Below are 17,117 nucleotides of genomic sequence, written 5' to 3'. Positions count from 1 at the left end.
ATCGATGTGAATGAGTAGGGATTGCCATAGAAAGGATCCACTAGAGCTATAAGTATGCGAAAGCTCAAAAGGAGAACTAGTGGGTGTGCATCCAATTTGCTTGCTCATGAATACCTAGGGCAATTTTGAGGAAGCCCATCATTGGAATATACAAGCCAAGATATATAATGAATATTCCCACTAGCATATGGTGGTGACGAAACAAGAGGCTCTCAATCATGAAGAACATGGTGCTATTATGAAGCACAAGTGTGGAAAAATATAGTAGCATTGTCCCTTCTCTCTGTTTCTCTCTTTTTTTGTTTGGGCTCTTTGGCCTCTTTTCATTTTTTGGTGGGAATCTTTGGCCTCTTTTTTTATTTCCTCACATGGGACAATGCTCTAATAATGATGATCATCACACTTTTATTTACTCGCAACTCAAAGCTTAGAATTATGATGACTCTATAGGAAATGCCTCCGACAGTGTACCGGGATGTGCAACGATCTAGCTTGGCGTATGACGTTGAAAACATCTCGCTAGCTATCTTATGATCATGCAATGGCAATATGAGATTGATGGCACAAGTCATGAGACGGAACGGTGGGAGTTGCATGGCAATATATCTCAGAATGACTATGAAAATGCCATAGTAGGTAGGTATGGTGGCTGTTTTGAGGAAGGCATATGGTGGGTTTGTGTACCGGCGAGAATTGCGCGACACTAGAGAGGTTAGCAATGGGGGAAGGTGAACGTGCATCTATACCGTGGACTTACATTAGTCATGAAGAACTCACATACTTGTTGCAAAAGTTTTTATTAGTAATCGAAACAAAGTGCTAAATGCATACTCCTAGGGGAAGGGTTGGTAGGTGTTAACCATCGCGCGATCCCGACCTCAACACAGAGGATGACAATCAATAGATCAATTAAGCTCCGACTTCGTAACATAGCGGTTCACCATACGTGCATGCTACGGGAATCACTAACTTCAACACAAGTATTTCTACATTCACAACACCCTACTAACATAACTCTTAATATTACCAAACCCACGTCTCAAAACTAATTGAGAGGAATCAAGACTTCTCTTTCTACTCAATGCACATGAAGATGGAGGTTTTTGTATCCTCTTTGGGTACCTATTGTACGAGAACGTCGCATGGGAAACAAAAATTTTCCTACGCGCACGAAGACCTATCATGGTGATGTCCATCTACGAGAGGGGATTTCCGATCTACGTACCCTTGTAGATCGCACAACAGAAGCGTTAGTGAACGCGGTTGATGTAGTGGAACGTCCTCACGTCCCTCGATCCGCCCCGCGAACCTTCCCACGAACCGTCCCGTGATCCGTCCCACGATCTAGTGCCGAACGGACGACACCTCCGCGTTCAGCACACGTACAGCTCGACGATGATCTCGGCCTTCTTGATCCAGCAAGAGAGATGGAGAGGTAGATGAGTTCTCCGACAACATGACGGCGCTCCGGAGGTTGGTGGTGATCTAATCTCAGCAGGGCTCCCCCCGAGCTCCGCAGAAACGCGATCTAGAGGTAAAACCGTGGAGGTATGTGGTCGGGCTGCCTTGAAAAAGTTGTTTCAAATCAGCCCTAATAGCTCCATATATATAGGAGGAGGGATGGGAGGCTTGCCTTGAGGCTCAAGGAGACCCAAGGGCTGCGCACCAAGGGGAGGAGGAGTCCTCCTCCTGTCACATCCCTGACACCTTAAGCAAGTTAGCTTTGTGCTCATGTCTTCTTTGCATTGCATCTAAGAAAGTTTCAACAAGAACAAAGAAAGTGGTGAAGGAAAAACTCAAAACCCTAGCCACTTCTTTAAATAAAGGAAATCTCAAACTAGTTAAAATCAATGAACCCAAAATGGCCTCAAGAAAAGTTCAATCTTTCTGATAATTCATGAAAGTAAATGACAATGAAGAAAACCATTTTCTTGACACTTTAAGGATTTTAAATAAATGCAAAAAGCTACCGGTTTCAAGTTTTAAATTTGAAATCAGAAACTTTAAACTCTCAAAAATGTTGAAAACTTTGGGAATGGTTGGAAATATTCCAACAATTATTCTGGTGTGTTTAAAATAATTTTTACAATCTAGTTGGGAGCTGAAATAATTAGCAAGTTATTGAAATGGCCAAAATAGAAACAAATCAGAAAAAATTGGAAAAACCCTTACCTGACGCTCACCTGGTCCGACCCATCTCCTTCCTGTCGTCTTCCTCCCCCGCCAGTGGGCAGCAGGAGGTGGCCGCCGCATACTCCAGCGCGGCCACGCACTTGTGCGCGTGCCTGGCCGCCGCCTCGCGCTGGCAAGCACGGGGATAAGCTCCCCGAGCCCGTGGCTATCCATTCCCCAGCTCATTCTTCACCCTCTCCTCTCGGTTCCCTCGATCCCCTCTGCCGCCATGGACAGGAGCTCGAGCTCGAGCTGCCCGTGCCCCTAGCCATAGGATCCTCTTGCTGAGCACGCCGTTAGCTCCGCCTCGTCGATCTGGTCCTCTCTGCAGAAGCCGAAGCCTCCCCGAGCCCTGCAACGCCCACGACACCGTCGTCTTCAACCTTCGGCCGCCGACGAGCTCTGCTCGATTCGTCACCCTCAGCCCTTCCCCGAGCCGTCTAAGCCCTGCTCTGCACTCCCCGTGAGCTTGCGGTCATTTCCCCTAAGCTCTCCCCGTCGATCCCCTCCTCTAGGCTTAGTTCCATCGGAGCCCGACGAAGACCGCCGCTGCAGCTCGTCGCCGGTAGCCCTCCGGTGAAGTGTTGGTCCGTCTGAGGCTACCAACAGCCTCAGGACATCATGTAGATGCGTTAGGTGCCCAGCCCCGAGCGTTTTGACCTCGTATTCGATGGCTTCGACGATGGCCGAACTTGGTCGCCGCCAAGCTCGTCGCCGGCGTTGTTTCCGGCCACCCCAGCCCCTACGGCTTGTCCCATCGTGCGCGCCATCGAGTGACCGTTCCTCCCATGGTCTTTGCCGTGAGTTTGGCCGTCGGAGGTGAGTTTTCGATGCCCTCCACCGTGCTGGTGGTCGCCGGAGGCTCCCCGCCGGCGAGGACGACCTCGCCGCCGGTGGATCTCAGCTGGCCTGAGCCACTGACGAGTGGGGCCAGCCTCTGGATAGTTTAGTAATAATAAAAATAAATCTGATAAATTAATAAGACACTGATATGTGGGTCCAGTAAGATTAATCAGCTAATTAAGTTTAAATATAATCTAAAACTGACCAGAGACACTGACCAGTGGGTCCCACTGGTCAGGTTTGACTTTCAACGGCTAGTTGGACCTGCTGATGTCATGCTGATGTAGTAAAAGTATTTTCCAGTTTAAAAATAATTCCAGAAATGTTTAAAACTTCAAAAATTCGTAGAAATTAATCTGTAACTCCAAGAAAATAATTTATATATGAAAAAGTATCAGAAAAATTCAAGGAATCTGAATATGCTATTTTCAAACATGTTTGAAAAAGTTACAGAACCCAAACATGTAGATTAATGAATAAGTCAATTCTTATAAATACTTTATAAATGGAATATAGAAAATATTTGAATTTCACTATGATTGACATGATCAAACACTGTTCTAAATCCAAACCAGCAACTTAACATGTCATCCCATGCATGTTAACATCAAGTTGATATGAGCATCAGGTCGAATCAATTAAAGCGGTATCCGAGAATACCTCGTTTGAAGTGATATTTGAATATGATTCAAATCAACTTCAAACCTAAAATATGCTAACTATATTAGTTTGTCACCTTGCATTCTCATGCCATGCTCATGCATCATCTTGTTTGCATATGATTGTTATTGATTGTTGTCATTCATTTCGGTAGGCTCCGCTCCCCCGGATTCCACCGAATATCCGTCTGACGGATATTGTCACTCCTCTGAGCAACAAGGCAAGCAACCATTTTTGATCATCCCGATAAATCCCATGTTCTTGCTCCTGCACTTATTTATTGCATTAGGATCAAAAGCTTCAACTGCTTTTGCCACGTTAGTTGAACCCACTTCCTTTGCATGACCTATCCTTGTCATAGTAAATAGCCGAACCTTGCAACCTAGCATACCTGGTAGTTGCTTGAGCCATGATGTGCCTTATCCTGCTATGCATGCTATGCTTAGAGTTGTGTATGGTCTGTCATCTGGGAGATGAACAGAATTGTGAAATTGTGTTCGGTAGGCAAAGGTTGTGTGTTGAACCTGATTTGGAAAAGGTACCGATGAAAGGCTGTGTAGGAGTACATGGCGGGTTGTTTCATTGGAACCGTCCTTAGGAACTGAGTTCCGTGTATGTAATCCAAGACTAGATACTACCACATGTTGGGATACTTAATTGACCCTCTCGACTTATTAATTGCTTCGTACTCGGTCCAGGAGTTGCAAGTAGTTTCTGGTGTTTATAGTCATGCTGGAGGCCGTGCATGGTGCCGACCTTAGAGGTGAGCTGTGATGCGGTAGGCAGTGGCACGGTGTACCAAGTGGCACCCGGATGGTGGATTTGGGAACCCTGCGCACATCGTTTGGGGCCGTGGCGGAAACCTCGGCCGGACTTTCGTGCGGGTTACCCTCAGATAGGCGATAAACCTGGACTAGGTACTAGTGTGGTTAACGGTCGTGGCCGACTCCCTCGCTGGGCTTCCGCTTGAAGGTTGCCGAGGTGCATGACGTGCACATGACGATAAGTGGCGAGAGCGTGTGTGACGAAGTACCCCCCTGCAGGGTTATGATCTATTCGAATAGCCGCGTCCGCGGATATGGACTACTTGGAGACATATGTTGTTCATAGATAACTCCAATGGCTACTCATAAAATTGTCAAGATAAGCGTGAGTGTCGTGGACGGCAAATCCGTATGGAGACGGAATGATTCCACGATAGTGTATTGTTGTGGTGTTAGTGGACTCGTGTGCGAGAAATCAAGTTGTCAAAATTATTTTAAAAATGCAAGTTGTCTAGCCACGAGTCAAATGCTGGCTTTCCGCATGAAACCCCACAATACCTTATTGATACCTTGCATGAGTAGATAGTTATCCTAAAGTCTTGCTGAGTACCTTCGTACTCATGTTTGCTTAATAAATGTTGCAGAGGTTGCTAATGACCCTAATGGAGGGTTCTTCATAGACATCGACGACGACGAGTAGCTGGTGTCCCAGCTACGATCTGGCCCTACGTTGGATCTGTAGTATAGTCAGGCCATGTGCCTTCTAGTTGCCCTGTCTGTACTCAGACAGTTTCAAACTCTTCCGCTGGCTTGTAACTGAATGACTGCTATTATGGGTCGTGAGACCCTTAATGTGTAATATTATGTGTGTGGCTCTTCCGAGCCTCTTAAAAAAAGCTTGTATGTTTATGGTAATGTTGTGATGCCATCGATGTATCTATACATATCGGTATGCCATGCGTACGTGTGTCGTACTTGATATGTATGGGGTTCGTTACCTAGTCGTGAACTTTAGTAGCACTCCTTACAAGGAAATGCCCCTTTGTGATCCAACGAGCCTTGGTAGTTCGCTACTGCTCCGGACACATTGGTTGACCGGCATGTGTCCTTCTTAGCTGCTGTGTCTGTCCCCTTTGGGGAAATGTCACGCGATGTAATGGAGTCCTTGTAGCTTGCTACGACTCGTCTACACTCGCTGGTAACCGACACCTGCTTTGTTGGGTCAGGTATGCCTGTCCTTGTGCGGTACTGCCACTTTGGTTTGTGACTAGACTTGTCGATCTGGGTTCTTTGACATTGGAATGCTAGCGACACTATTGCATACGTGAGTCAAAAGACACAAACGGTCCCGGCTAAGTTAAGGCTGCAGCCGTGGAGTTAACCGTGCGTGAGACCGCAAAGAGATGTGATGTGTTACAGGCTGGATTCCTATGACTTATGATCGGGGTCCCGACACCTCCAATCCTAGTCCAACTAGGATTGGAAGGTGGAGTCCTTCTCTCCCTTCCCACCTCCTTTTTTTCTTTTCTCTTTGATTTTCTATCTATGGCTCATAGGGCCTTCTTGGGCTATCCCACCAGCCCACCAAGGGCTGGTGCGCCACCCCAAGGCCTATGGGCTTCCCCGGGGTGGGCTTCCCCCCCGGTGAACACCCGGAACCCATTCGTCATTCCCGGTACATTCCCGGTAACTCTGAAAACCTTCCGGTAATCAAATGAGGTCATCCTATATATCAATCTTTGTTTCCGGACCATTCCGGAAAACCTCGTGACGTCTGTGATCTCATCCGGGACTCCGAACAACATTCGGTAACCAACCATATAACTCAAATACGCATAAAACAACGTCGAACATTAAGTGTGCAGACCCCGCGTGTTCGAGAACTATGTAGACATGACCCGAATGACTCCTCGGTCAATATCCAATAGCGGGACCTGGATGCCCATATTGGATCCCACATATTCTACGAAGATCTTATCGTTTGAACCTCAGTGCCAGGGATTCATACAATCCCGTATGTCATTCCCTTTGTCCTTCGGTATGTTACTTGCCCGAGATTCGATCGTCAGTATCCGCATACCTATTTCAATCTCGTTTATCGACAAGTCTCTTTACTCGTTCCGTAATACAATATCCCGCAACTTACACTAAATTACATTGCTTGCAAGGCTTGTGTGTGATGTTGTATTACCGAGTGGGCCCCAAGATACCTCTCCGTCACACGGAGTGACAAATCCCAGTCTCGATCCATACTAACTCAACGGACACCTTCGGAGATACCTGTAGAGCATCTTTATAGTCACCCAGTTACGTTGCAACGTTTGATACACAGAAAGCATTCCTCCGGTGTCAGTGAGTTATATGATCTCATGGTCATAGGAACAAATACTTGACACGCAGAAAACAATAGCAACAAAATGACACGATCAACATGCTACGTCTATTAGTATGGGTCTAGTCCATCACGTGATTCTCCTAATGACGTGACCCAGTTATCAAGCAACAACACCTTGTACATAGTCAGAAGACCCTGACTATCTTTGATCAACTGGCTAGCCAACTAGAGGCTTGCTAGGGACAGTGTTTTGTCTATGTATCCACACATGTATATAAGTCTTCATTCAATACAATTATAGCACGGATAATAAACGATTATCTTGATACAGGAATTATAATAATAACTATATTTATTATTGCCTCTAGGGCATAATTCCAACAGTCTCCCACTTGCACTAGAGTCAATAATCTAGCCCTTACAACACCATGTGAATTACATTGTAATATCTAACACCCATACAGTTCTGGTGTTGATCATGCTTTGCCCGTGGAAGAGGTTTAGTCAGCGGGTCTGCTAGATTCAGATCCGTGTGCACTTTGCATATATTTACATCCTCCCCTTCGACATAGTCGCGGATGAGGTTGAAGCGTCGTTTGATGTGTCTGGTCTTCTTGTGAAACCGTGGTTCCTTTGCTAAGGCAATGGCACCCGTGTTGTCACAGAACAAGGTTATTGGATTCAGTGCGCTTGGCACCACTCCAAGATCCGTCATGAACTGCTTCATCCAGACACCCTCCTTAGCCGCCTCCGAGGCAGCCATGTACTCCGCTTCACATGTAGAATCAGCTACGATGCTTTTCTTGGAACTGCACCAGCTTACCGCACCCCCATTAAGAATAAATACGTATCCGGTCTGCGACTTAGAGTCGTCCGGGTCTGTGTCAAAGCTTGCATCGACATAACCCTTTACGGTGAGCTCTTCGTCACCTCCATACACGAGAAACATCTCCTTAGTCCTTTTCAGGTACTTTAGGATATTCTTGACCGCCGTCCAGTTATCCACTCCTGGATTACTTTGGAACCTGCCTGCCAGACTTATGGCCAGGCTAACGTTCGGTCTAGTGCACATCATTGCATACATGATAGATCCTATGGCTGAAGCATAGGGGACGGTGCTCATATTCTCTCTATCTTTATCAGTTGCTGGGCACTGAGTCTTACTCAATCTCGTACCTTGTAAAACTGGCAAGAACCCTTTCTTGGACTGTTCCATTTTGAACCTCTTCAAAACTTTATCAATGTATGTGCTTTGTGAAAGTCCTATCAGGCGTTTCGATCTATCCCTTTAGATCTTAATGCCTAGAATGTAAGCAGCTTCTCCTAGGTCCTTCATAGAGAAACTTTTATTCAAGTAATCCTTTATGTTCTCCAAAAACTCTACGTTGTTTCCAATCAGCAATATGTCATCCACATATAATATTAGAAACGCCACAGAGCTCCCACTCACTTTCTTGTAAATACAAGATTCTCCAACCACTTGTATAAACCCAAATGCTTTGATCACCTCATCAAAGCGTTTGTTCCAACTCCGAGATGCTTGCACCAATCCATAAATGGATCGCTGGAGCTTGCATACCTTGTTAGCATTTTTAGGATCGACAAAACCTTCAGGTTGCATCATATACAACTCTTCCTTAAGGAAACCGTTAAGGAACGCCGTTTTGACATCCATCTGCCAGATTTCATAATCGAAAAATGCAGCTATTGCTAACATGATTCTGACGGACTTAAGCATCGCTACGGGTGAGAATGTCTCATCGTAGTCAAGTCCTTGAACTTGTGAAAAAACCTTTGCCACAAGTCGAGCTTTATAAACGATCACATTGCCGTCAGCGTCCGTCTTCTTCTTAAAGATCCATTTGTTCTTAATAGCCTTGCGGCCCTCAGGTAGTACTTCCAAAGTCCACACTTTGTTTTCATACATGGATCCTATCTCGGACTTCATGGCCTCCAGCCATTTGTTGGAATCTGGGCCCACCATTGCTTCTTCATAATTTGCAGGTTCATTGTTGTCTAACAACATGATTGACAAAACGGGATTACCGTACCACTTTGGAGCAGCACGTGGTCTCGTCGACCTGCGTGGTTCGATAGGAACTTGAACCGGAGTTTCATGATCATCATCATTAACTTCCTCCTCAACCGGCGTCGCAACGACAGGGGTTTCCCCTTGCCCTGCGCCACCATCCAGAGGGATGAGAGGTTCGACAACCTCATCAAGTTCTATCTTCCTCCCACTCAATTCTCTCGAGAGAAACTCCTTCTCGAGAAAAGCTCCGTTTTTAGCAACAAACACTTTGCCCTCGGATTTGAGATAGAAGGTGTACCCAACTGTCTCTTTTGGGTAACCTATGAAGATGCACTTTTCCGCTTTGGGTTCCAGCTTTTCAGGCTGAAGCTTTTTGACATAAGCATCACATCCCCAAACTTTAAGAAACGACAACTTTGGCCTTTTGCCATACCACAGTTCGTATGGTGTCGTCTCAACGGATTTTGATGGTGCCCTATTTAAAGTGAATGCAGCTGTGTCTAATGCATAACCCCAAAACGATAACGGCAAATCGGTAAGAGACATCATAGATCGCACCATCTCTAATAAAGTATGATTACGACGTTCGGACACACCTTTACACTATGGTGTTCCAGGCGGTGTCAACTGTGAAACAATTCCACATTGTCTTAAGTGAGCACCAAACTTGAAACTCAGATATTCACCCCCACGATCAGACCGTAGGAACTTGATCTTCTTGTTACGATGATTTTCAACTTCACTCTGAAATTGCTTGAACTTTTCAAATGTTTCAGACTTGTGCTTCATTAAGTAGACATAACCATATCTACTCAAATTGTCAGTGAAGGTGAGAAAATAACGATATCCACCGCGTGCCTCCATGCTCATCGGACCGCACACATCGATATGTATGATTTCCAACAAGTCACTGGCACGCTCCATTGTTCCGGAGAACGGAGTTTTAGTCATCTTGCCCATGAGGCATGGTTCGCACGTGTCAAGTGAATCAAAGTCAAGTGACTCCAAAAGTCCATCGGTATGGAGTTTCTTCATGCGCTTTACACCAATATGACCTAAGCGGCAGTGCCACAAAAACATGGCGCTATCATTGTTAACTCTAACTCTTTTGGTCTCAATGTTATGTATATGTGTATTATCACTATCAAGATTCAATATGAACAATCCTCTCACATTGGGTGCATGACCATAAAAGATGTTACTCATAGAAATAGAACAACCATTATTCTCTGTCTTAAAAGAGTAACCGTCTCGCAATAAACAAGATCCAGATATAATGTTCATGCTCAACGCAGGCACTAAATAACAATTATTCAAGTTCATAACTAATCCTGATGGTAACTGAAGTGAAACTATGCCGACGGCGATTGCATCAACCTTGGAACCATTTCCTACGCGCATCGTCACTTCATCTTTCGCCAGCCTTCGCCTATTCCGTAGTTCCTGTTTCGAGTTGCAAATATGAGCAACAGAACCGGTATCGAATACCCAGGCACTACTACGAGAGCCGGTTAAGTACACATCAATAACATGTATATCAAATATACCTAATTTTTATTTGGCCACCATCTTATCAGCCAGATACTTGGGGCAGTTGCGCTTCCAGTGACCCATACCCTTGCAATAGCAGCACTCTGTTTCAGGCTTAGATCCAACTTTGGGTTTCTTCGTCGGATTGGCAACAGGCTTGCCGCTCTTCTTTGAATTACCCTTCTTCCCTTTGCCATTTCTCTTGAAACTAGTGGTCTTATTCACCATCAACACTTGATGCTCTTTACGGAGTTCAGACTCTGCGACTTTCAGCATCGCAAACAACTCGCCGGGTGACTTGTTCATCCCTTGCATGTTGTAGTTCAACACAAAGCCCTTATAGCTTGGCGGCAGTGATTGAAGAATTCTGTCAGTGATAGCCTCTTGCGGAAGTTCAATCCCCAGCTCAGCTAGACGGTTTGAGTACCCAGACATTTTGAGCACATGTTCACTGACAGATGAATTCTCCTCCATCTTGCAAGCATAGAATTTATCGGAGGTCTCATACCTCTCGATCCGGGCGTTCTTCTGAAAGATAAACTTCAACTCCTGGAACATCTCATATGCTCCATGACGCTCAAAGCGACGTTGAAGTCCCGGCTCTAAGCCATACAAGACTGCACATTGAACTACTGAGTATTCGTCCTTACATGTTAACCAAGCGTTCTTAACATCTTGGTCAGCCGTAGCGGGTGGTTCATCTCCTAGCGCAGCATTAAGGACATAATCCTTCTACCCAGCTTGTAGGATCAACTTAAGATTACGAGCCCAGTCTACAAAGTTGCTTCCATCATCTTTCAACTTAGCTTTCTCTAGGAACGTATTAAAATTCAGGGTGACTGTCGCGTGAGCCATGATCTACAACACAAATATATTCAAAGTGGACTTAGACTATGTTCAAGATAATTAGAGTTTAACTTAATCAAATTACTTGCTAAACTCCCACTCAAAAAATACATCTCTCTAGCCATTTGAGTGGTTCATGACCCACTTACACTAGCTCAAGACCGATCATCACGTGAGTTGAGTATAGTTTCAGTGGTAAGCATCCCTATGCTAATCATATCAACTATATGATTCATGATCGACCTTTCGGTCTCATGTGTTCCGAGGCCATGTCTGCACATGCTAGGCTCGTCAAGCTTAACCCGAGTGTTCCGCGTGTGCAACTGTTTTGCACCCATTGTATGTGAACGTTGAGTCTATCACACCCGATCATCACGTGGTGCCTCGAAACGACGAACTCTAGCAATGGTGCACAGTCGGGGAGAACACAATTTCGTCTTGAAATTTTAGTGAGAGATCACCTCATAATGCTACCGTCGTTCTAAGCAAAATAAGGTGCATAAAAGGATTAACATCACATGCAATTCATAAGTGACATGATATGGCCATCATCACGTGCTTCTTGATCTCCATCACCAAAGCATCGGCATGATCTTCTTTGTCACCGGCGCCACACCATGATCTCCATCAACGTGTCGCCATCGGGGTTGTCGTGCTACTCATGCTATTACTACTAAAGCTACATCCTAGCAATATAGTAAACGCATTTGCAAGCACAAACATTAGTTTAAAGACAACCCTATGGCTCCTGCCAGTTGCCGTACCACGACGTGCAAGTAGATATTATCGATTACAACATGATCATCTCATACATCCAATATATCACATCACATCATTGGCCATATCACATCACAAGCATACCCTACAAAAACAAGTTAGACGTCCTCTAATTTGTTGTTGCATGTTTTACGTGGTGACCATGGGTATCTAGTAGGATCGCATCTTACTTACGCAAACACCACAACGGAGATATATGAATTGTTATGTAACCTTATCCAAGGACCTCCTCGGTCAAATCCGATTCAACTAAAGTTGGAGAAACCGACACTTGCCAGTCATCTTTGAGCAACGGAGCTAGTCGTAGCGATGAAACCAGTCTCTCGTAAGCGTACGAGTAATGTCGGTCCAAGCCGCTTCAATCCAACAATACCTCGGAATAAAGAAAATACTAAGGAGGGCAGCAAGACGCACATCACCGCCCACAAAAACTTTTGTGTTCTACTCGATATTACATCTACGCATGAACCTAGCTCATGATGCCACTGTAGGGGAATGTCGCATGGGAAACAAAAATTTTACTACGCGCACGAAGACCTATCATGGTGATGTCCATCTACGAGAGGGGATTTCCGATCTACGTACCCTTGTAGATCGCACACCAGAAGCGTTAGTGAACGCGGTTGATGTAATGGAACGTCCTCATGTCCCTCGATCCGCCCCGCGAACCGTCCCACGAACCGTCCCGCGACCCGTCCCACGATCTAGTGCTGAACGGACGGCACCTCCGCGTTCAGCACACGTACAGCTCGACGATGATCTCGGCCTTCTTGATCCAGCAAGAGAGACGGAGAGGTAGATGAGTTCTCCGGCAGCGTGACGGCGCTTCGGAGGTTGGTGGTGATCTAATCTCAGCAGGGCTCCGCCCGAGCTCCGCAGAAACGCGATCTAGAGGTAAAACCGTGGAGGTATGTGGTCGGGCTGCCTTGAAAAAGTTGTCTCAAATCAGCCCTAATAGCTCCATATATATAGGAGGAGGGAGGGGAGGCTTGCCTTGAGGCTCAAGGAGCCCCAAGGGCTGCGCACCAAGGGGAGGAGGAGTCCTCCTCCAATCCTAGTCCAACTAGGATTGGAAGGTGGAGTCCTTCTCTCCCTTCCCACCTCCTTTTTTTATTTTCTCTTTGATTTTCTATCTATGGCGCATCGGGCCTTCTTGGGCTGTCCCACCAGCCCACCAAGGGCTGGTGCGCCACCCCCAAGGCCTATGGGCTTCCCCGGGGTGGGCTGCCCCCCCGGTGAACACCCGGAACCCATTCGTCATTCCCGGTACATTCCCGGTAACTCCGAAAACCTTCCGGTAATCAAATGAGGTCATCCTATATATCAATCTTCATTTCCGGACCATTCTGGAAACCCTCGTGACGTCCGTGATCTCATCCGGGACTCCGAACAACATTCGGTAACCAACCATATAACTCAAATACGCATAAAACAACGTCAAACATTAAGTGTGCAGACCCTGCGGGTTCGAGAACTATGTAGACATGGCCCGAATGACTCCTCGGTCAATATCCAATAGCGGGACCTGGATGCCCATATTGGATCCCACATATTCCACGAAGATCTTATCGTTTGAACCTCAGTGCCAGGCATTCATACAATCCCGTATGTCATTACCTTTGTCCTTCGGCATGTTACTTGCCCGAGATTCGATCGTCAGTATCCGCATACCTATTTCAATCTCGTTTGGGACTACATTCATAGCACAAGTCAACTACCAAGTCACGCACCGCCGTGCTCTAAAAGATCTAAGTGAAGCACATAGAGCAAAATTATCTAGCTCGAAAAGATATAAGTGAAGCACGATGATCATTCTAGCAACATCTTGATGAGTGTGTGTCTCTCTCAAAAGGTGTGCAGCAAGGATGATTGTGACACAACAAAAATAAAAGACTCCTACGATACAATACGCTCCAAGCAAAACACATATCATGTGGTGAATAAAAATATAGCTCCAAGTAATTTTACCGATGGATTGAAGACGAAAGAGGGGATGCCTTCCCAGGGCATCCCCAAGCTCAGGCTTTTTGGTGTCCTTGAATTTTGCTTGGGGTTCCTTGGGCATCCCCAAGCTTGAGCTCTTTCCACTCCTTATCTCTTCGTCCATGAGAGCATCACCCAAAACTTGAAAACTTCACAAGACAAAACTTAAACAGAAACTCGTGATAACAATAGCACAAGAAAACAAATTACCACTTATTTAGGTACTGTAGCAATCTTGATTTCTATTTGTATTGGTGTTAGGCTACTGTATTATCACTTTTCCATGGCTAGTACTCCCCTATACTATCCATAGTTTCATCAAAACAAGCAACCAACTCAACAAAAAACTGAATCTGTCAAAAACAGACAAGTCTGTAGCAATCTGTGTACTTCGTATACTTCTGATACCTCAAAAATTCTGAAAAATTACAATGACTGGGAAAAAGGAATATCAACCAGAATAAAAAAGAATCAACTCAAAATCTCTTTTTGAATAAAAATTAAAAATCACCTCGTGAGCGAAAAGTTTCTGCCTTTTTCCAGCAGGATCAAACAACCATCACCAAGACTAGTCATAAAGGTTTTGCTTGGATCAAACACAAAAAGAAACACAAAAGACACAATCATAATAGAATTATGATGGTGTGGACGCAACAAAACAGAAAGAAAAAGAAATAAATTCATTGGGTTTCCTCCCAACAAGCGCTATTGTTTAACGCCCTTAGCTAGGCATAAGGCGATAGAATCACGTATCGTCGTCTTTGGTGCTCAAACCATAAGTAGCCCTCATCATGGATTCATAAGGCAATCTTATTTTATTTCTAGGAAAATTTTCCATGCCCTTCTTTAAAGGAAATTGAAATCTAATATTCCCTTCCTTCATATCGATGATAGCACCGATAGTCCTTAGGAAAGGTCTACCAAGAATAATAGGGCAAGTAGGATTGCAATCAATGTCAAGCACAATGAAATCCACGGGTACATAGTTCCTATTTGCAATAATAAGAACATCATTGATCCTTCCCATGGGTTTCTTGACAGTAGAATCCGCAAGATGCAAATTAAGAGAACACTCTTCAATCTCATTAAAACCCAGAACATCACATAAAGACTTTGGAATCGCGGAAACACTAGCACCCAAATCACACAAAGCATTGCATTCATAGTTTTTGATTTTTATTTGATAGTAGGTTCCCACTCATCATGAAGCTTTCTAGGGATATGGACTTCCAATTCAAATTTCTCTTCACGAGATTTTATCATAGCTTCGACGATATGATCGGTAAATGCCTTGTTTTGGCTATAAGCGTGTGGAGAATTTAGCATGGATTGCATCAAGGAAATGCATTCAATAAAGGAGCAACTATCATAATTGAATTGTTTGAAATCCAAAGTAGTGATTTCATTACTACTCAAAGTTTTAATATCTTCTACTCCAGTTTCAATGCTTTTAGCATCAAGATAGGTGGACTCCGAATCATTGGGGGCGTTTTTCAACCAAGGTGGATTCATATACAGCCCCATCATCATTAGCTTTGACACAAGAAAACAAAGATTCAATGGGAGTCACACCAAGAACTTTAAGATCTTCGTGATTCTTATCATGAGAACACGCCTTTTTAAGCATTCATGTTTAGCACGAATTTGGGCGGTTCTTTCTTTGCTCTCACTCATGGAAACACACATAGCTTTTAAAGTTTCACCCATATTAATCTTTGGAGGAGCACATCTAACTTTCAAAGCATCAATATCACTATACATTCTATCAACGCTCTTAGCCAAATCGTCAATTTTGAGTAGTTTTTCCTCTATGGACGCATTGAAAATCTTTTGCGAGTTGATAAACTCTTTGATATTACTCTATAGATCAGAGGGTAATCTATTGTAATTTCCATGAGTATTGTTGTAGGAGTTGCCAAAGTTATTAGAGGAGTTACTAGGAAAAGGCCTAGGAACATAGTTTCCTCTAAAAGCATTGTTGTTGCCAAAATTATTCCTACCGACAAAATTAACGTCCAAGCTAGCGTTGCTACTCTCAATCAAGGAAGACAAGGGCATATCATTAGGATCTAAAGGAGCACTTCTACTATCAACCAAATTCATTAACTCATCCATCTTAGCACTCAACGAGTTGATTTCTTCTATAGCGTGTACCTTCTTACTAGTAGGTGACCTTTTAGTGTGCCACTGAGAGTAGTTCATCATGATATTATCTAGGAGTTTTGTGGATTCTCCTAACGTGATTTCCATGAACGTTCCACCCGAGGCAAAGTCCAAGATATTTCTAGAAGCGAAATTCAAGCCAACGTAGAAGATTTGTATAATCATCCAAACACTCAAGCCATGAGCGGGACAATTTCTAATCATCAATTTCATTCTCTCCCAAGATTGTGCAACATGTTCATGATCAAGTTGCTTAAAATTCATGATATCATTACAGAGAGAGATAATCTTAGCCGGCGGAAAATACTTGGATATATAAGCATCTTTGCACTTATCGCAAGAATCAATACTATTTTTCGGCAAAGTCAAAAACCAAGTTTTTACTCGATCTCGCAACGAGAAAGGAAAAAGCTTCAATTTAATCACATCATTATCCACATATTTCTTCTTTTGCATATCACAAAGCTCTATGAAGGTATTAAGATGGGATGCGGCATCTTCACTAGGAAGGCCGGAAAATTGCTCTTTCATAACAAGATTTAGCAAAGCGGCATTGATTTCGTATGACTCCGCACTAGTGGCGGGAGCAATCGGAGTACTAATAAAATCATTATTATTAGTATTCGAGAAGTCACAAAGTTTGGTGTTTTCAATCATGGTGACTTCAGCAAGCAAGCAAGAACACAAGCGAACAAAGAGCAAGCGAGAGAAAAGGGCGAACGAAAAGGCAAACGAAAAAGGCAAAGATTTTTTTGTAATTTTTTTTTCAGAAGTGGGGCAGAGGAAAACGAGAGGCAAAAAAGTAAATTCAAGAGATGAGTTTGCGACACTTACTTGGATGAGTTCTTGACTTGATCCTCCCCGACAACGGCACCAGAAATCCTTCTGCTACTTCTCAAACAACAGCGCCAGAATTTGACACGTTGACGGAGACTTGCTTGCGTTGGTTTTTCCCTTGAAGAGGAAAGGGTGATGCAGCACAGGAGAAGTAAGTATTTCCCTCAGTTTGAGA

Source organism: Hordeum vulgare, chromosome 7H (assembly GCF_904849725.1).
Source record: "Hordeum vulgare subsp. vulgare chromosome 7H, MorexV3_pseudomolecules_assembly, whole genome shotgun sequence".
NCBI lineage: Eukaryota > Viridiplantae > Streptophyta > Magnoliopsida > Poales > Poaceae > Hordeum > Hordeum vulgare.
This window is presented reverse-complemented; position numbering follows the sequence as displayed.